The 21,861-nt window shown below is 41.8% G+C and overlaps 1 long non-coding RNA gene across 1 annotated transcript in view; it reads right to left on the bottom strand.

The window, feature by feature from the left end:
• Positions 1-736: 736 nt before the first annotated feature.
• Positions 737-21,861, bottom strand: part of LOC119855813 — a 165,124-nt gene continuing 143,999 nt past the window's right edge. Inside the window, exon 4 of the long non-coding RNA XR_005293041.1 lies at positions 737-920. This is a non-coding gene — a long non-coding RNA (uncharacterized LOC119855813). The remainder of the gene's footprint in view (positions 921-21,861) is intronic.

Genomic DNA, 21,861 nt, shown 5'->3' with positions numbered 1-21,861 from the left:
GCTAATATAAAACCACAATACAACCTAACTAAAAGTTTCAGGTGACTTTCAAGTTTTAATTATTATGCCATGGAATAGCAACTCACTAGCTAAACAATTTATAAGTTCTGGTGCACCATTGGTTTTGCACTCTCAAGAGAACGTGGTGATGGTGCTTTAGCATTGTCCTGTACAATGGGAACAGTCAGTGATAAGGAATCAACTGGATCAGATAGCAAAATTTCTCCCAACAAGTCACTGAAAGTAAGAGTTCTAACAGGAGGGGATTTGATTGGAGGAACAGAAAATCCACTGAAACATCCCCAGGCTCTGGTACTTGTCAAGTTCATATGTCATTTACAGAAAGTACCATCAGATAATGATAAATCTCATGGTGTTGACCATAGCCTGGGATTTGGCTACATGTTAGGCAATATCAGGACAGAGCAGGTCCAAACATGTACACAAAGATTGCTTTGATAAAAAGAGTTTCAGCTGACTCCTAGATAGTAACAAGCGCTGTGTTCCTGTAGATAAGCAAGAAATTGTCCAAGTTCTGCTGATGACCCAAAACAGATTTGTTAGCCTTTAAGGTATATTTAATTGTCTGTAGAAAGCATTCCACTAGTCCATTTGTAGCAGGATGATATGGAGCAGATCATATTGTACTTAATTCCATTTGAAGCTAGGAACCTCTGAAATTCTTTGGTAGACCAAACTGGCTAAACAAGATATGAAGATGTCCAATGGTCTTGGTAAGCTATAGTGGAAGTCATTCTGAAAAGTTCTGGCCATTTTGAATGGGCATCCATGATGAACAAAAACTGCCTGATCCTCTCCTGAGCCTCCACCACTGGACCCAGCAAAAGTAGAAGGGGTCTCACCAGAGTACACTGAGCTCTGCTGCAGTCCTCTTCAACAAAGAGCCTTCTGCTTTGACTCTACATTCAATACAAAATTTCATGAGTGAAATCTTGGCCTCATTAAAGTTAAGAACATAAGAATGGCCCTACTGGGTCAGACCAAGGTCCATCTAACCTAGTATCCTGTCTACTGACAGTGGCCAGTGCCAGGTGCCCAGAGGGAATGAACAGAACAAGTGATCCACCTCCTGTCGCTCATTCCCAGCTTCTGGCAAACAGAGACTAGGGACACCATTCCTGCCCATCCTGGCTAAGAGCCATTGATGGACTTATCCTCCATGAATTTATCTAATTCTTTTTTGAACCCTGTTATGGTCTTCGCCTTCACAACATCCTTTGGCAAAGAGTTCCACAGAGTGACTGTTGTGTGAAGAAATACTTCCTTTTATTTGTTTTAAACCTGCTGCCTATTAATTTAATTTGGTGACCACTAGTTCTTGTATTATGAGAAGCAGCAAACAACACTTCCTTATCTACTTTCTCTACCTCAGTCATGATTTTATAGACCTCAATCATATCTCTCCTTAGCCATCTCTTTTCCAAGCTGGAAAGTCCCAGTCTTATTAATCTTTCCTCATACAGAAGCCGTTCCATACCCCTAATCATTTGTGTTGCACTTTTGTGAACCTTTTCCAATTAATGGGAGTTTTGTCGTCCATGCCTCTTTCTGTCTTTCACTCTTTCTGAGCCTGATCTGGTGAGTAGCTTAGTGTTTTCAACTTCCACTCTCTTCAGTGAGAGTAGAGGCCACTCAGCACTTTGCAGGATCAGGCCATAGATATAGATGTATAGCCAATGTATATGTACATATGGTACAACACACATAGGTTTCCTATACTGCAATTAAGAAAACCAAAATATTGCAATGTCAAGCAACACAAAATATGCACATCTCTCTTACCAACAGGAGCAGTCCTTACATCAGGACTGTACTTGATAAGGGCAAAATTTCAGAAGTGTTAAGCACCCACAAATTCCAGTAAAAAAAAAAAAAGACTGAAGAAATTCAGGTGCTAAGCACTTTTCAGTGTTTACCCTACTGTCCCAGTCCAGTTCCCTGGAAGTCAGTGAAAGAGATGCCTAGGGGCTTCAATTCGAGTTAGAGCAGGCCCCAAGAGAGCACATAGTGATTGTTATCTCATCTTAATAAGTTTTCAGGACAGCCTGAGGTCTATACGTCGGTTATCAGTTATTAAATAATAATCACGGAAGCTAGATTTGGTCAATGGCTACAAGTCACGTACTATTTATTCTTAAGGAAAAGGCAAGAAATTGTAGGATTATGCAGTTCCTACAAATCAAAACTAAAATGATGGCTGCTTCTCCTATAAACCAATCTACTGGTCATACAAGTCTGCCTTCCACCAAGTACCTCAACCAGCATCCACAAAGCAGATAAGATACAACATACTGGATCACCAGTATCATGTAAAGTAAATTTCCCTCAAAGTAAAAAATGAAAATCATGAAATTATGTACTATACATCCTAAAAATCTCCTTGTTTTACATACGCCAGAAGTGTAACATAACTAATGATCCACTAAAGCAAAGACTCATGACACTTAAATGTCAGAGAGGCATAGAAAACCACCACGAAAGGAACACAATAGACCTTTCTGAGAGAGTCAAAATAATATAACCTATAACTTCATGGAGGGAAAAAAAGAATTACAGGGTGAAACAGTGTACGAATTTAATAAACTGTAACCAGTCCACTCAAGTAGTCCTCCAGAGCTGAGAGCAGCTCAAATACTTTCATACCAGGTCTTGGCATCAGAGAAATCTCCCCTTTTTCTGGATCCTCCCTCTCAGAGTTCTCAGATACTATTACTGTGGCCGTAAGTTTTTCTGATTAACCTAGTTACTAACAAATATAAGAGTGTGCTCCAAAACAAGCTCTCAGCCATGCTGATATAGGAATGCATAATCTAAATCCAACTCCTGTGGTTGCCCACCAACTCACTCTCCAGTCAGGAAATAAAGAAATTCTGGACTTGCCAAATGTAATAACTCCTTTCTGCCTTGCAGCCTTATTCCTTGTTCTAAGTCAACTGAAGGTTTGAGAACTGTCCAACCTGTAGGCATTTCAGCTTACTTCCTCAGGAGAAGCTGCAGGCAGATTCCAGTTTAATAGATCTATTGTTATTCCCTATCCCTGGGGGTCCCAGCAGCTTTTAAAAGATAATATTTTAACATTTATATGTCAACTTTCATCCCAATGTTCTTTTAAAACCTCCTACAAACAGCACCATTGAAATGCAGTTACTTCTGGGGTCAGCAGCTATACCCAACACAACAGCAGCAGAGGGAAAATTTTGCCTTGGGTACTAGGACAAATCCCTTCTCTTATGATAAATGCCATGATATCTTTAATATCCAAGCTGAGCAAACTGAACCTTGGTTTTTAAGGTTTTGCCTGAAGGCCCTATACACACTGAAAATGGGTAGAATGTATTAGGCTAGATCCTGGGCTGCCTTACTGTTCCAATGCCAAAAGCTACCTTAAAGCTGGTACAAACAGCCATCAAACCCCAGAATAACTGGGTGGAGTAGAGCTGCCATAATGGCTCCTACACCTTCACTTCTTCCTGTGGCCAGGGAAAGTGGACATAGCCAGGGCTTCCCTACCCCCAGGAAGCCATGGTTGCTGTATAGGCCCCTGCAATGTTTAGGGCATTGGACTGGGGCCAGGGAAATGCAAAGAGGAACTGAAGCCACCTTCGTGTACCCTCCAACTGCCACCCCCCATCTCCATCCAAAGCGGTACCAAATGCTTCTCAGATGCAACTCAAGCTCTGAGTCATTTTACCTATCTCAGATGGATGAACAATTGAGTCAGTCCTGTTGAAATTTGAACCTAAGACCCCAGGCTGTCCAGATAATACAAACCAGGGCTAGCCTGAGGTCATATGGGATCCTGGATGACCATTAAAAGCATCCACAAAAGTGGAAAACTCCACCACTGTAAATCCTACCTCAATTTTAGGGGCCTCTGGGAAATAAAAGCCCAGCTCCACACCTTAGGGATTCTCAGCACCCTGCAAAGTTGATCCTCTGATTATTTTCCATGTCATCTAATTGGTAGCTATTCCTTCTCTGATCAGCTCATAAACTACAGGATCTTATTTCTCAAGCCTAACTCGGTCATTTCTGATTCATGAACAAAACTGTCCCCTCAAAAGGTTTCAGTGTCTGAATGATCACTTGGTTGCTATACATAATTAATTCCTTTACTCCTTACAGATTTTCCTTCAGCTGAAGGGCCTTTAAGGGAAGCTCTATGAGGAGCATGGAATGGTGTGAGCCAGTCTTACACAGCACATAAAACAATTTTATCTCACTTAAACATTTACTGTATGCAGTGTTGGTGTAGCTGTGTTGGTCCCAGGATATTAGAGAGACAAGGTGGGTGAGACAGTATCTTTTATTGGTGGAAGAGACATGCTTTCAAGCTTACACAGAGTTGAAGAAGAGCTCTGTATAAGCTTGAAAAACTTCTCTCACAAACAGAAATTAGTTCAATAAAATATATTACCTCACCTACTTTGTCTCTCAACTATTTAATTTAGCCCCACTTTTCTTTTTCACCCTTTGCTTCTGGTATAGAACCTTATGCTGAGAGGATTTTTCTCTGAAGAAGAACCCAAAATTCCAGGTGGTAGGGAACTCTCCAGTTTCCTCTAAATGGTTATCATGTTTTCCGAATAGGATCTTTTAAGGAACTCCCCTAAAAGATATCTGTGAGAAGGAAGACATATGCATGGGAGAGGTTTCCACAGCAAGACAGGGTTGTTTTAAGAATGGAAAAAGTGGTAAGAACCATAGTAAAAAGAGTGTAGCTGAAACATAGTGGCACAATGGGGGAGAAGGGAATAGAGCCTCCAGTTCTCTTTATGTGGTTCATGTAAGGACTGGGAAGTATTGTGGTCCTTGTGCTCAAGCCAGTGCAGGATTACTTCCAGGGACATATGATGCTCCAAAGTGGAAAGGGAGTATTAGAAAGTCATTGGAGTCAGTGAAGCAAGGGCTCTGCCCCCACACCATCCCGACACCAGCCAGGAAAGCTGGCCATACAGGTGGGGCCAGGGAGAGGATGCTGCACCCATTAGAGAAGTGCAAAGGTTTGTGCCCATCCCCATGTATTGGTGAGCTCTGGCAGGCATTCTGCCCTTCTGGGGCAATGCACTTCTGTATTGCCTCCCCTCCCCTCCAGAAACAGGGCTGTGTGTACAGACACATTGTAATCTAAGTGGGGGGTTTTGCATGAGTGCTATCAACAATGGAGGCTGAAGTGGAGAAATCACAAGTGTTTTGTTATCATTCTGTCATCTAGCCCTTCTGATAGACGCCTCACTGCAGGAAAACAAATTTTCTAGTGTAGATCAAACCAAGGTGATTTGAGAGCTTACAGTACAAGATGAAGTACTCACCTAGAAAAAGACTTACAGAAACTGGACAGGTAGATAAGGAGACACTATGTGAGAGAATTAATGGGCTAAATATTCAGAACACTGTGCACACAATTATAACACAATATGTGTACATGAATGCATGCCAACTTTGCACATGTAATTACTATTATTGTGTATGCATCAATGCCAGTTACACATTATCTGGCTATTTGCATTCAAAATGAGCACAAAATTGTGATAATTACATGCCGAAATTAGACCTACAAATGTGCATGAAGTGCACACAGTCTTGAAAATGTCTCATCATGTACAGACACTAGTGTCTGTATAGTTAAGGTCAAAGCTAGCTCCAATTCTGTTAGATAACAAATTTTTTCCCCGGACAAAGTTCTAGGTTATTAGGTGTGCAATACTATATATCTTATCTTCTAAAGTCAAAATAATAAGAAAAAAACCCCAATGCAATCAGATAAACAATTCAGGCTGAGTGCTGTGCATTGTACCAGCAAGCTCCAAGAAGCTTCTGCCTTAAAAAGGCATCTAGAGTGCTCCTGGTGGAGCAATATGTTACTGCATGGCCCCCAGCTCAGGACAAAAATTAATCCCTGGGGGTTTAAATCAGAGTAGGAGAATATGTTGAGGCAAGCAGTTTTGAGATCACAGAAAGTTATTGTAACAGTTGCTGTCTTTGTTAGATTGCTCACACACAGTACTGCACCAAAATAGTAGGGCATATAATTGTCTTCTCACACCAGTGTTATATTGATATAACTCCTCTGACTCCTGATTTACCCAAATATAAGTAAGAGGAAAATCAGCCTCCAAGCATCTATCTACAGTGTATGATCTCAGGAAAATGGACACTTTGGAATGGGGAATTGTACATGAACCATTTTTTTAGAAAAGAGGATGTTTTATGCACAACTGCAGTACCCATAAATTGTTCCCATCTGCTAAGTTAATTTAAGTAGGATCCTTATATTCTTCTAAATCAAGCTTATAATAAACTAAATCATTACAGCATATGTAAAAGGAAAATCCCATGTCACTGATGTTCCACAGTAAGAATCCCATTGACTTAACAGGCTGTAGATCAGACCCCTACTTAATTTCTTAGAGCCTGATTTACTGTTTGTCTCTCATGCAAGCCACTACTTTAATCAACCACAAGTGCATGTTCCCAAAGGGCTATAGTTTGGCAGAGTACAGTCCTTCTGACTATGGGGTCATGTAAAATGTTGGGACTTGGATGGACTACTAATAATGAAATAAACCTCTCTGACCTCTACTACATGATCCAACTCCACAGCAGTGACATAATCATGGAAATAATGTGGAGGTATTCTTTGTAATATTTCAGTGTTCTAACTTACCATTTGTCAGTTCTTGGTGGCAGTTTAGGGCCACATTCTGCCATCCCTACTCATACTTATTTTCAGTGGGACTACACACAGGATAAACAACTATTCAGTGAGAGTACTGGGGCAAAAATTGGCCATTAATGGTTATTCTAGTTTATATCAGAAGTACATAAACTGTACCCCAGTGGTTCTCAAACTATTGTACCGGTGACTCTTTTCACACAGTAAGCCTCTGAGTGCGACCCCCCCCCTTATAAATTAAAAACACTCGTTTATATATTTTACACCATTATAAATGCTGTATAGGAGGCAAAGCGGGGTTTGGAGTGGAGGCTGACCGCTCGCGACACGCCCCCCATTTAACAACCTTGTGACCCCCTGAGGGGTCCCGACCCCCAGTTTGAGAACCCCTGCTCTACCCTGAAAGTTTCCATTTATTATCATCTCTAATTGCTCCACAATAAACTTAACAAAAACATTATTAGCTAGATTCTAAGTATGTCTTTAAGCCAGTTGGCAGCACTCAGACTGGGCTGTGCTGGGGGCCAGTGCATCCTCTGGCATAAGTTTGTGTTTCCCAGATTAACAGGATTTAGGTGGGAAGGCTATGACAGATACAGAGGCAGCAGTGGGAGTGACTCATGTAGCGGAAGACACAATGAGGATGACTGGATGTGGAAGCTGTGGTATGTACACAATCCTGGAGGGGGGACCTGGTAAGAGTTTTTTCTGCATGAAATGCCATTTTACAGAGCTGATGGAAGAAAAGATCCGAGGTTTGGAGATGCAGGTGGAAAGTCTGGTTGAGTTTAGGAAGGGGTTTGAGCAAATTATGGAGCAAAGACATGAGGTATCTGAAGGGAAAAGCTCAGATTTACAGATGGAAGCAGAGCTGGGGAATTTTGAGGGGAGAATGGGTGAGGAAAGTGGTCAGTGGAAGCATGTGACTAAAAGAACCAGGCAGAGGAAAAGATGGGCTAGTGAAGGAGAAATAGAGCTCAGGAACAGGTTTGCAGAGTTGGAAAATGAAGAACGGGCTCAGCAGGTAGTCGTTGAAGGTGGAAGGGCAAGGAAGAAGAGAAGAGCGGCTGTGCAATAGGAAAAGGGGAAGAGTCAATGGAGACTACACCAAATATGAGCCCCAGAAGGATACAGGATGGGTTGAAAATGATTATAAGGGAGAAAAGGAATGGAAAGAACTTGCAGCCAGAGGGAACAGGGGAAAGACTGGAGAATAGCACCGTCATCAGGAAAAGGCAGGTCTATGTGATCGGGGACTGTTTATTGAGAAGAATAGACAGGCCTGTAATCAGAGCTTATTCAGAGAATAGAAGGGTGTGCTGTCTTCCAGGTGCTAAGATACGGGATGTAGACCTGAAGTTGAAAAGGATCCTAAAGGGAGTGGGAAAGAATCCCCTAATTATCCTTCATGAGGGAACAAATGATACAGCTAGATTCTCACTGGAAAGTATTAAGGGAGACTATGCTAGGCTGGGGAAGACGCTTAAGGAAATCGAGGCTCAGGTGATCTTTAGTAGGATTCTGCCTGTTCCTAGAGAAGGGCAACAAAGGTGTGACAAGATTATGACTATCAACAGCTGGCTCAGGCAGTGGTGCTATAAGGAGGGCTTTGGGATGTATGGCCACTGGGAGGCATTCATGGACAGAGGACAGTTCTCTCGGGATGGACTTCATCTGAGTAGGGAAGGAAATAGACTTCTAGGATGGAGGCTGGCACAACTGATTAAGAGAGCTTTAAATTAGGAATTTGGGGGAGATGGTTGGGAGATGTCAAGGTAATCTCCACGCCGGATTTTAGCATTGAGAGGGAAGAAGACGAAGTAAGGAAGGATAAAGCTGTGAGTAGGAGAATGTATATAAGGAGGAAGGGCAGTGTGGATACCAGTCTAATAGGTTATACTGGCTGTAGAATGACTGTGGCTAATAGGGTACAAAATGTGGGCAAGGCCAAACAGCAAAAATTAAGATGTTTGTACACCAATGTGAGGAGCCTAGGTAACAAAATGAAGGAACTAGAACTACTGGTGCAGGAAGTGAAACCTGATATTATAGGGATAACAGAAACATGGTGGAATAGTAATCATTACTGGACTATGGGTATTGAAGGGTATGTGCTGAGTAGGTAAGACAGAAATAAATGTAAAGGTGGTGGAGTAGCATTGTATATCAATGATGAGGTAGAATGTAAAGAAATAAGAAGCGATGCAATGGATAAGACAGAGTCCGTCTGGGCAAAAATTACATTGGGGAAGAAAACTAGTAGAGCCTCCCCTATGATAGTGCTTGGGGTGTGCTATAGACCACCGGGTTCTAATATAGATATGGATAGAGCCCTTTTTAATGTTTTAATGAAGTAAATACTAATGGAAACTGCATGATCATGGGAGACTTTAACTTCCCAGATATAGACTGGAGGACAAGTGCTAGTAATAAAAATAGGGCTCAGATTTTCCTAGATGTGATAGCTGATGGATTCCTTCATCAAGTAGTTGCTGAACCGACTAGAGGGGATGCCATTTTAGATTTGGTTTTGGTGAGTAGTGAGGACCTCATAGAAGAAATGGTTGTAGGGGATAATCTTGGTTCAAGTGATCATGAGCTAATTCAATTCAAACTGAATGGAAGGATTAACAAAAATAAATCTGCAACTAGGGTTTTTGATTTCAAAAGGGCTGACTTTCAAAAATTAAGGAAATTAGTTAGGGAAGTGGATTGGACTGAAGAACTTATGGATCTAAAGGTAGAGGGGGCCTGGGGTTACTTTAAAACAAAGCTGCAGAAGCTATTGGAAGCCTGTATCCCAAGAAAGGGGAAAAAATTCAAAGGCAGGAGTTGTAGACCAAGCTAGCATGAGCAAGCATCTTAGAGAGGTGATTAAGAAGAAACAGAAAACATACAGGGAGTGGAAGATGGGAGGGATCAGCAAGGAAAGCTACCTTATTGAGGTTAGAACATGTAGGGATAAAGTGAGACAGGCTAAAAGTCAAGTAGAGTTGGACCTTGCAAAGGGAATTAAAACCAAAAGTAAAAGGTTCTATAGCCACATAAATAAGAAGAAAACTAAGAAAGAAGAAGTGGAGCCGCTAAACACTGAGGATGGAGTGGAGGTTAAGGATAATCTAGGCATGGCCCAATATCTAAACAAATACTTTGCCTCAGTCTTTAATAAGGCTAAAGAGGATCTTAGGGATAATGGTAGCATGACTAATGGGAATGAGGATATGGAGGTAGATATTACCAAATCTGAAGTAGAAGTGAAACTCAAACAGCTTAATGGGACTAAATCGGGGGGCCCAGATAATCTTCATCCAAGAATATTAAAGGAATTGGCACCTAAAATTGCAAGCCCATTAGCAAGAATTTTTAATAATCTGTAAACTCAGGGGTTGTACCATATGATTGGAGAATTACTAATATAGTTCCTATTTTAAAGAAAGGAAAAAAAAGTGATCCAAATAACTACAGGCCTGTTAGTTTGACGTCTGTAGTATGCAAGGTCCTGGAAAAAATTTTGAAGGAGAAAATAGTTAAGGACATTGAAGTCAATGGTAAATGGGACAAAATACAACATGGTTTTACAAAAGGTAGATCGTGCCAAACCAACCTGATCTCCTTTTTTGAGAAAGTAACAGATTTTTTAGACAAAGGAAATGCAGTGGATCTAATTTACCTACATTTCAGTAAGGCGTTTGATACCGTGCCACATGGGGAATTATTAGTTAAATTGGAAAAGATGGGGATCAATATGAACATCGAAAGGTGGATAAGGAATTAGTTAAAGGGGAGACTTCAACAGGTCCTACTGAAAGGTGAACTGTCAGGCTGGAAGGAGGTTACTAGTGGAGTTTCTCAGGGATCAGTTTTGGGACCAATCTTATTTAATCTTTTTATTATTGACCTTGGCACAAAAAGTAGGAATGTGCTAAGAAAGTTTGTGAATGACATGAAGTTGGGAGGTATTGCCAATTCAGAGAAGGATCGGGATATCATACAAGAGGATCTGGATGACCTTGTAAACTGGAGTAATATAATAGAATGAAATTTAATAGTGAGAAGTATAAAGTTATGCATTTAGGGATTAATAACAAGAATTTTAGTTATAAGCTGGGGATGCATCAATTACAAGTAACGGAGGAGGAGAAGGACCTTGGAGTATTGGTTGATCATAGGATGACTATGAGCTGCCAATGTGATATGGCTGTGAAAAAAGCAAATGCGGTTTTGGGATGCATCAGGAGTGGTATTTCCAGTAGGGATAAGGAGGTTTTAGTACCGTTATACAAGGCACTAGTGAGACCTCACCTGGAATACTGTGTGCAGTTCTGATCTCCCATGTTTAAAAAGGATGAATTCAAACTGGAACAGGTACAGAGAAGGGCTACTAGGATGATCCGAGGAATGGAAAACTTGTCTTATGAAAGGAGATTTAAGGAGCTTGGCTTGTTTAGCCTAAGTAAAAGAAGGTTGAGGGGAGATATGATTGCTCTCTATAAATATACCAGAGGGATAAATACCGGAGAGGGAGAGGAATTATTTAAGCTCAGTACCAATGTGTATACAAGAACAAATGGATATAAACTGGCCACCAGGAAGTTTAGACTTGAAATTAGACAAAGGTTTCTAACCATCAGAGGAGTGAAGTTTTGGAATAGCCTTCCAAGGGAAGCAGTGGAGGCAAAAGATCTATCTGGCTTTAAGATTAAACTCGATAAGTTTATGGAGGAGATGGTATGATGGGATAATGTGATTTTGGTAATTAATTGATCTTTAAATATTCAGGGTAAATAGGCCTAATCCCCTGAGATGGGATATTAGATGGGTGGGATCTGAGTTACCCAGGAAAGAATTTTCTGTAGTATGTGGGTGGTGAATCTTGCCCATATGCTCAGAGTTTAGCTGATTGCCATATTTTGGGTCGGGAAGGAATTTTCCTCCAGGGCAGATTGGAAGAGGTCCTGGCGCTTTTTGCCTTCCTATGTAGCATGGGGCACGGGTCACTTGAAGGAGGATTCTCTGCTCCTTTAAGTCTTTAAACCACGATTTGAGGACTTCAATAGCTCAGACATAGGTGAGGTTTTTCGTAGGAGTGGATGCGTGAGATTCTGTGGCCTGCATTGTGCAGGAGGTCAGACTAGATGATCAGAATTGTCCCTTCTGACCTTAGTATCTATGAATCTATAAGTTAGAGCAGTTTCCCGGACCCACTTGTGAGATTCTGTACAACCCAAAATCCCAGAAATACTGAGAGCTATGAGTGTGTCCCTGCATCTCCCAATCTGATTTTATATAGGACTTAGACTGCCCCTATATTGGGTGAATTTTCCCCAACTCATTGAGGCCTCTTTATGGTCCCTGTATACTGCCAGAATGGCATGCAGGGGCCAGAACCCACCACTTCAGAGTGTGCTCCTGCAGTTCTTAGCCTTGCAAAAGTCCTAATGATACCTTGAAGTCTAAGCGCTCATCTACACTACAGGGTTATGTCGAATTTCGCCGCATTAGGTCGATTTTAAAATGAATGCATCTATACAACCTATCCCATTCTGTCAATCTAAAGGGCTCTTAAAATTGACTTCTGTACTCCTCCCCAGTGAGGGGAGTAGCACTAAAATTGACCTTGCTGGGTTGAATTTGGGGTAGTGCAGACACAATTTGATGGTATTGGCCTCCGGGAGCTATCCCAGAGTGCTCCAATATGACTATTCTGGACAGCACTTCGAACTCCGATGCACTACCCAGGTACACAGGAAAAGCCAGGGGAAATTTTGAATTTCATTTTCTGTTTGGTCAGTGTGACAAGCTCAGCAGCACAAGTGATCATGCAGTCCCCCCAGAATTGCAAACGAGCTCCAGCATGGACCGAAAGGGAGACACTGGATCTGATTGCTGTATGGTGAGAAGAATCTGTGCATGCCGAACTCCAATCAAAAAGAAGAAATGCTAATTTATATGCAAAAATCACACAGGGCATGGTGGAGAGAGGCTACAACAGGGACACACAGCAGTGCCGCATGAAAGTTAAGGAGCTCAGGCAAGCCTACCAAAAGACAAAAGAGGCTTAAACAGTTGCTCCGGGTCAGAGCCCCATATATGCCGCTTCTATGATCAGCTGCATGGCATTCTCGGGGGGGACCCTACCGCTACCCCACCACTGTCCATGGACACCTGAAAGGGGGGAGTCTCATGCAACAGGGAGGAGAATTTTGTGGATGAGGAAGAAGAGGAGGAAGAAGAGGAGAATACGCAGCAGGCAAGTGGTGAATCCGTTCTCCTTGGCAGCCAGGACCTTTTCATCACCCTGGAGCCAATACCCTCCCAAGGCGGGATCCCTGACCCTGAAGCCGGAGAAGGCAGCTCTGGTGAGTGCACATTTGTAACTACAGTACAGGGTTTAAAAGTAATAGTGTTTAATGTTTGATTTTCCCTGAAGAATTGGGATGCATTCACGGCCAGTACAGCTACTGGAAAAGTCTGTTAATGTGTTAGGGGATGGAGCGGGAATCCTCCAGGGACATCTCCATGAAGCTCTCCTGGAGGAACTCTGAAAGCCTTTGCAGAAGGTTTCTGGGGAGGGCTGCCTTATTTCGTCCTCCATGGTAGGACACTTTACCACACCAAGCCAGTAGCAAGTAGTCTGGAATCATTGCAGCACAAAGCATGGCAGCAAATGGTCCTGGGTTCTGGTCGCATTCACACAACATTCGGTCTATATCTTTCTGTGTTAGGTTCAGGAGAATGATATCATTCATGGTCACCTGGCCGAAATAGGGGAATTTTTGTAAGGGAACAGTAAAAGGACCCCGTTCATGCTGGATTATTTGCATTTGGCTAAAAGGGATCATCCCAGAGAATAGCCACACGGTGGGGGGAGGGGTGAAGGGATCATCCCAGAGAACAGTCATGCGGTGGGGTGGGGGGAGGTGTATGTTGCACATCTACCCGAAAACCACAGCCCCTCCTTTTAAATGTGAAGCCCAACTGGCATTGCTTGCTATGGGAAAGGATGGCAATGCAGTTTGAAACCACTCCCACATGTTATGAAGGTGTAAGAAGCCAACCCTGCATACCAAAAAGCTTACCATGGCTGCCTGGAAACCGAATTCTGTTGCCCAGCCGTGTGTGATGTGTCACCATACTGGCAGGCGCTCAATATAAAAGGCAAAATGTGACCTTTTACCTAAAGCACATGTGCTATCTGCTGTGAATTGCTTGATTCACTGTGAAAGAATCTCCCTTTTGTTCTCAGAAATGTATCGTCTTAAATTTTACTCTCCCTTTTTAGCTCCCTTGAGGTGCAAATGTTTCTATGCTCCCCCTATCATCTCCGTCCCTGAGGTTATCGCAGATTAGAAGGTGAAAAAAAACACATTTGCGATTATGTTTTCCGAGCTCATACAGTCCTCCTGCACTGATAGGGCACAGATTAATGCATGAAGGCATTCAGTGGCAGAGGCCACGAAAGCATTAAGTGAGAGCGAAGAGCAGAGGCAGGAGGAGATGCTGAGGCTAATGGGGGAGCAAACGGACATGATGAAGCGTCTGTTGGAACTGCAGGAAAGCCAACAAAAGCACAGCCCTCTGCTGCATCCATTGTATAACCACCTGCCCTCCTCCCAAGTTCCATATCCTCCTCACCCAGATGCCCAAGAACACGGGGCGGGGGGAAGAGCTCCAGGCACTTAGCCACTCCACTCCAGAGGATGGCCCACGCAAAAGAAGGCTGTCATTCAAACAGTTTGGATTTGTAGTGTGGCTACAATAAGCAATGTGGCCTTGTCCTTCCATCCTCCCGCACCCCACCCCACCCAGGCTACTTGTCAGTTCTCACTTTTTAAAAAAATTCATAAAGAAAGAATACATGGTTTCAAAACAATCATTACTTTATTTCCTTTGCCAGCTGTGATTGAAAGGGGGAGGGTAGTTGGCTTACAGGGAATTAAAATCAACAAAGGCGGCAGGTTTGCAGCAAGGAGAAACATGCACAACTGTCACACCGTAGCCTGGCCAGTTGTGAAACTGGTTTTCAAAGACTCTCTGATGCATAGCGCGCCTAGCTGTGCTCTTCTAATCACCCTGGTGTTTGGCACCAGACGATTTGCCTCAACCTCCCACCCCACCATAAACGTCTCCCTCTTACTCTCACAAATATTATGGAGCACACAGCAAGCAGCAGTAACAATGGGAATATTGGTTGCACTGAGATCTAACCTAGTCAGCAAACAGCACCAGCGAGCTTTTAAACATCCAAAGGCACATTCTACCACCATTCTGCACTTGCTCAGCCTATAGTTGAACTGCTCCTTACTATTGTCTAGGCTGCCTGTGTACGGCTTCATGAGCCATGGGAGCAAGGGGTAGGCTGGGTCCCCAAGGATAACTATTGGCATTTCAACATCCCCAATGGTAATTTTCTGGTCTGGGAAGTAAGTCTCTTCTTGCAGCTGCTCGAACAGCCCAGAGTTCCTAAAGATGCGAGCGTCATGCACTTTTCCCGGCCATCCCACGTTGATGTCGGTAAACGTCCCTGGTGATCCACCGGTGCTTGCAGCACCTTTGAGAAATACCCCTTGCGCTTTAAGTACGGGTTGGCAAGGTGGTCCGGTGCCAAGATAGGGATATGCATCCCATCTATCGCCCCACCACAGTTAGGGAACCCCATTGCAGCAAAACCATCCAGTATAACCTGTACATTTCTCAGAGTCACTACCCTTGATAGCAGAACGTCAGTGATTGCACTGGCTACTTGGATCACAGCAGTCCCCACAGTAGACTTGCCCATTCCAAATTGATTCCCGACTGACCGGTAGCAGTCAGGCATTGCAAGCTTCCACAGGGCTATCGCCACTCGCTTCTCAACTGTCAGGGCAGCTCTCATCTTGATATTCCTGCACTTCAGGGTGGGGGAAAGCAACTCACAAAGTTCAAGGAAAGTGGCCTTACACATGCAAAAGTTTCACGGCCACTGTGAATCATCCCATACCTACAACACTATGCAATCCCACCAGTCTGTGCTTGTTTGCCAGGCTCAGAATTGGCATTCCACTGCATCAACCAGCCCCACTGTCACCATGATGTCCCAATTGCCACAGCCGTGCTTTCAGGAACATCTGTGTCCATGTCCTCATCACAATTGTCCTCATGCTGATGTCTCTTAGCCCAGTTCTGCACATACTCCAGGATCGAGCGCGAGGTGTTTATGATTCTCACAACAGTAACAGTGAGCTGAGCAGGCTCCAGGCTTGCCATGGTAAGGCGTCTGTACGGGTAACCCAGGAAAAAAGGTGCGAAATGATTGTCTGCCATTGCTTTCACGGAGGGAGGGAGGGGCGACTGATGACATGTACCCAAAACCACCCGCAACAACGTTTTTGCCACATCAGGCATTGGGAGCTTAACCCAGAATTCCAATGGGCAGCTGAGACTGCGGGAACTGTGGGATAGCTATCCACAGTGCACCACTCCGTAAGTCGATGCTAGCCATGGTATTGAAGACACACTTCGCTGACTTAATGTGCTTAGTGGGGACACACACAATCGACTGTATAAAATCGATTTCTAAAAATTGACTTCTATAAAATCGACCTAATTTCATAGTGTAGACATACCCTAAGACTTTGATAAGGGTTTTGTTTCTAAAAGACTGCAGTATCAGGACCTTAATGGAGAATACAGAATGAACAACACACACAGTGGAAATTCTTCAAGAGCAGGTGTTGCTGCATAGGAGAAGTTTGAAAAAAAACCCTATTTTGTTCTGAAACAATTCTGCTTCTGTATTGTATATTTCCTCTATTTTTCTTCTCATTATCTATTTCTACAGATATTTTTATGAAAACAGAATCTTTGCTTAAGGGTTCATCTGCCCTTTCTACTTAGTACCCATCCAACATCCTAATCTTTTGTTTGTGACATTGCTTTAGGGCTGCTGTGGAAATTATTATGCTGCCAACAAATAGAGGACTATGACTACAGGTAGAGAATAAACAGAAGATCTCTTGAGAAACAAAGATCCTTTTTTCATCCAAATATTTTCATTAATAATGAACGAAGGAAGGAAAATACATGATATTTTTCTGAGGAGTGTTTGCTCTTTTAACCATGCATTTGGCAAGAGGAAGTGTGAAAGGGCCCTGTCACTCTGAGAAAAAAGGTTTTTAAACAAGGCTTGGCAGTTTGCTCTTATGATCGGTTTGCACTTCTTGATCATTTTATTCTTTGCAGACTGCAAGCACCAGTTTCAGAAAGAGTCACAGATTGCCATTTACTGCACATGCTTTCTAAAAGACCTCCAAAAGGCTTTGTCATACCCCGATATGCCTAGAAACAGTAGTGCCAATCCCAAACATTAAAAAATCATGAGTTTTTTAAAAAAGCAACACGTTTTGCAATATTTTGATTTGACTTCTTGTTTTTGAGCTTTTACAGTACATTTGGGTCATGTTTTCAAACTTTTTTCCACAGTATCTAGCTCCATGAGGACTAGATGCTAATTTTATTTTTTAATTAAAAGTTGAGAATCTCACCTAATCACTTGACTCCAGGAACTGCAGCTTAAAAGGAAAACCCAAATATGAGACTCATGATAAGAGCTGGTAACACTAGTAAATAAATATAGTTTTTCTGATAATTACAGGTCAGATTAGGTAAATTACAAAACTAGCCAATTTTGAAGACAGAGCAGAGTCAGACCAATCCAGGGGGAGTAAGTGGAGAGAATTAGGGATAATTGCTCTCCAAATATCTGAACACATATGTTAAATGTGCAGGCTGCATCTTCTCAGCTCTTCTAGCGGTGCAGAAGACATGGTCCCACCTTCTCTTTTGGAGATGATTGCACCCTTGCTGGTTCAAAGGGGAACAGTTCCTTTGCTCCACTGAATGTCAGAATTGAGATATACCCAGGGCCAGCTCCGGCATCAGCTTTGCAAGCAGGTGCTTGGGGCGGCATTCAGAACAGGGTGGCAGTCCGTGTCCCGCAGCGACAATTCAGCAGTAGGTCCTCCGCTCTTCCCGCCGCGGCGGCTTTTGGCAACAGCTCCGCCGCTCTTCTGAGTGTGGCGGCAATTTGGCAGCAGCTCCGCTGCTATTGCGGCGGCAGCAATTTGGCGGCAACTGCTTGGGGCGGCAAAATTGGTAGAGCTGCCCCTGGATACACCTCGCCCTTGTCGGAAATCCAGGAACAGGAAGGGTGGGGGACAGAGAGGGTATCTTGCACTCTCCCAGTACATTTGTGCCGGAGACAATCAGGGAGGGTAAATACTGAAACAGTGTTCTAATAGAGTATCTCTAGCAAACAGGTTAAAGAGAACTTCATAAGCATGGTTTGAGGATGAGTGAGAAACATTTTTACTTTCATGTCATGATCAGGTTCTAATCATAAAAGTGTTGTATACTACTTACCTGTGTGCATTACCTAGCTAACAAAGAGGAGCTTTGCTCTGAACAATTGCTCTGCAAAAATAAGCTTGTTTATTGTCTTTCATTGCTCCATCTCACATATGCTCAGTTTACAAGTAAAGATTTTTTGTTTCTGACAAAATATTGAAAAGCAAAATATTTCAATTCTGAAATGCTGCCATGATGTCTTGTGGGACTTGTAGTTCAAATGCCACATGCTTCAATTCTCCTCTTAAGACTGGGTTTACTGGTTGGACTACATCTTCCATGATGAAACATGGTCTTCCCTGTTGGTGATGGCAGGTGGTTCACCATATCAGTCAGATGGTCACAGTGCATCATGGGAGATGAAGTCCAGCTGAGAAGTGTGGCACATTAAGAAGAATGGGAGCCTGAGTTACCTGAACTACAACTTCTTTGAGGCACTGTGGTAGCATTTCAGAATCAGAATTTTTTTCAGTTTGAATTTGGAATTTTCCTTGAAATCCCTACAATTCTTCCAAGAAAAAATAAAAAATTGAAAATCCAATTTGCTGTTGAGAAACAGTTACAACTGAAATATTTCAACCAGCTCTACTAAATGTCTTTGGCCCTAAGGTAAATAGAAATGAATCACTACACATAAGTTTAGAAAGAAGCTGCCATTTTAAAAAAGTTTTCATAGTAGCACACACACTTCAAGTTATAAAGGCAGAAGACAATGCTGGTATTCTAGGTTTTCAGAAAAACAACTCACAGTGTTATTTTTACTGGAAATATAGCACAAAAAATTTATTTTCATCATGTTTTTGTGGTATTTTCTCAAGATAAATTTTCTTTCTACTAGTGTATGACACCTCAAAAAAACAAAAACAAAAATTTATTTCTCTAATACAGGGACAGATCTAGGAAAAGGAGAAAATTGTTTGATGATGCTCATTACATTCAGGGGGATTGATCAAGTAATATTATGCTCTGCAGGGAAGAGGATAGTGGTGTTAAGTAATGTTGAATTGTTATATTCTTTGAAGGCTTTTCCTCCAACTTATTTGGAAACCTTCTATTATTCCACATGAATATGGTAACCAGTCACTAATAAACCTGTGCATGCATTACTGACACTTTTGATAAAAATCTGCAAGTAGAGACAAATAATGCATTAAGTATTCTCCCTGGAATGCAGACTGCTGGTTCTAAAAACAGAACATAACAAAGGTTATTTTAGATTAATGGGATGTTTGCTTGACTTCTACAGTATTTTGCAAAATGAAAAAAGATAAAAACTACTTATATTCTAGTAGATTATGATAGCACCAAGAAGCCTCAATCACAGGTTGGGATCACACTGCTCTAGGCACTGTATTAACAAGTAAAATAGACAGTGACGGCCCCATATGCTCACAATCTAGGATAGTGACAAGACCAAACAGGCACATAAAGAACAAATGGGGTCATATTGGTTGGGAGACAAGATAAAAGGAAAGATGGGCAATTATTTTTCTATCTCTAGTACATGAGAAACACTGCACTTCTTATTTACCACACATAGTATGAAGAGGGGACACAATCAACATAGTACAGAAAAATAATATCCTGTGTAATAGATGGGCTGGTTACTGACCAAGTTATCTGAATCAAAATCATCAATAAACTGTGTCAATACACTGCTGAAAACTGTCGCCACAAGCTGGCTATTTTTTGAAGCAGAACTAAAGACTATTCACAGCTGGCTATACTCTATTACGGAAATGTAGATTAAGGCATGTTTGAAAGCATTATGAATAATACATTATTTTAAAAGTACAAAGTGAATATTGTAATCAGCTGTCAAAATTCAAAAAGCAATTTTCAATCTATGGGCCAGATTATTCCTAGCAGTTGCAAGGGATTTCAATTTTTGGAGTGGGGAGAGGCTGTGCTGGTGGAAGGCCTTCATCTCCTGATGTAGTGGTAATAGGGAGGGCAGTTTTAAATACTATCTGTTGCTCCACAGAAAGCATTGAAACTGCAGCTGCCTGCAGATTGGAGGATGGGTTCCATTCACTCCAAACCTCACATAGTTTCATGCACCCATTAACTCAGGCTTTGTACAGAGAAAGGAGGAGGGAATGTGAATGGTGGTGGCTGAATTTCACCCTTCACAATGTTGCACAGATCCAAAGACAAATAAATACCTGCCAATTGCAGTAGGTCTCTATTCCATTCATAAGCCTTTGGGCTCGATAAGAATTTCAAATCTAAACACTCCCCAACAGCTCCCATCTGTAGTTAATGGCAATGTCCTATATTTGGCATCTTTAGTGACTAAATAAAGCCTTGAATGTTAGCAATATGGAAGCTCTAACAGCACTGCTTCACTCTTATCATTCATATCTAGTAAATATTTATTCACCTCATAACTAGGAGATCCTGCAATTCTTCCTCAGGGAAAAACTGCCGTTCTACTAAATTTAATGGAAATTGTTCTTACTCAGGTAGAACAGAATTCACCCCATACATTCACCCACTTTTTGTTGTTGTTGTTGATGTAAATTTTGGAAAATCTCCTACAGTGTGTTCTGAAATGTAGCAGTGGCATAATTTGTCCTGTAATCATGCAGTTTTAGGAAAGTGAATCAGGATTCCGGTTCTAAAATTCCACTCATCTTTGTATTGTTCCTAAGATTAAAAACTGCAGGCCCTCAATCCACAGTGTAGATTACTATCCCTGTGGTTAGTCCCTGCGGTGAAGGTAACTATGCCACAATATGCCTCCAGGTATCTGGGGAAATAACAACAAGAAGAAAAACAACAACATTGTTTCTGAGTTAAACATTCTCTTTTCTGTGTATAGATATTCATTTTCTTTCTCCAAGCTAAAACTTTATATAGCTTTTCAAAAAACATTTTGTGATGGTTTTGATGGATATGCTTATCTAAATAACCAGTGCCTGACTGCAGTTTTACACACAAATATTATATTCTGTAAAATCACCAATATCTCATGTATTATTGACCAGTCAATAGTCAGTTGTAACAATAATCTCCTTCAGAACTTTATCCTGGGCTCTCAACTTTGCCAGATGGTTCATTACGCAATTGGTATAAGATCCAAATATTAGCTAATATTGTTTAGATATAGTCCGGAGCCTTCAGTGTAAACAATTAGGACACAACTGTTACAGACTAAGGATTATTGTCTGAATTCACAAAAAACCGTAACAGACCACTTCTTGGAACATTGTACAAGCAGGGGAAAAACAATTTACCAGACACCACTGAAAGGCATTTGGTTTCATCACCTTTATCTCCTTTTTCTCCCTAAATAGATAGTATGCAAAATTTCAACACATTATCGTATCAAGAGTGATGGCTTAAAAATGAGCCATACACCTGATACAGCACTTCTGGTTTTCACTGCCAAGCATGATGCATGTTCAGAGAGTGAAATTTCATAAATGGGGATGGATCAATACTGAAAGAAAGCATTCTCACAGGTGAGATGTATGTAAAGTCTCTGTAAAGTCTATGTAAACAGATTACGAAGAGGACTTCACACACACAGTTTGAGGAAGGGTGGGAAGAACTTTTTTTACCTTCACATTGTGATCAAGTAGTTCACGACCCAAGAATGCAGGCTTTTTACAGCGTTTCCCCCTATTATGTTTTCTGTAAATCACTGGAGATTAAAATGTCCCCTTATTTTTCTCCTTTTCTTTTTGAAAGAAAGTTGATGTTCTTTAGAAAACAACCAATTGTTCTTTCACAAGTTCCCGTGCCAAGTTTAGAAATCACAGCAATGATGTGAA

The sequence above is a fragment of the Dermochelys coriacea genome, chromosome 5, assembly GCF_009764565.3.
Source record: "Dermochelys coriacea isolate rDerCor1 chromosome 5, rDerCor1.pri.v4, whole genome shotgun sequence".
NCBI lineage: Eukaryota > Metazoa > Chordata > Testudines > Dermochelyidae > Dermochelys > Dermochelys coriacea.
This window is presented reverse-complemented; position numbering and strand designations above follow the sequence as displayed.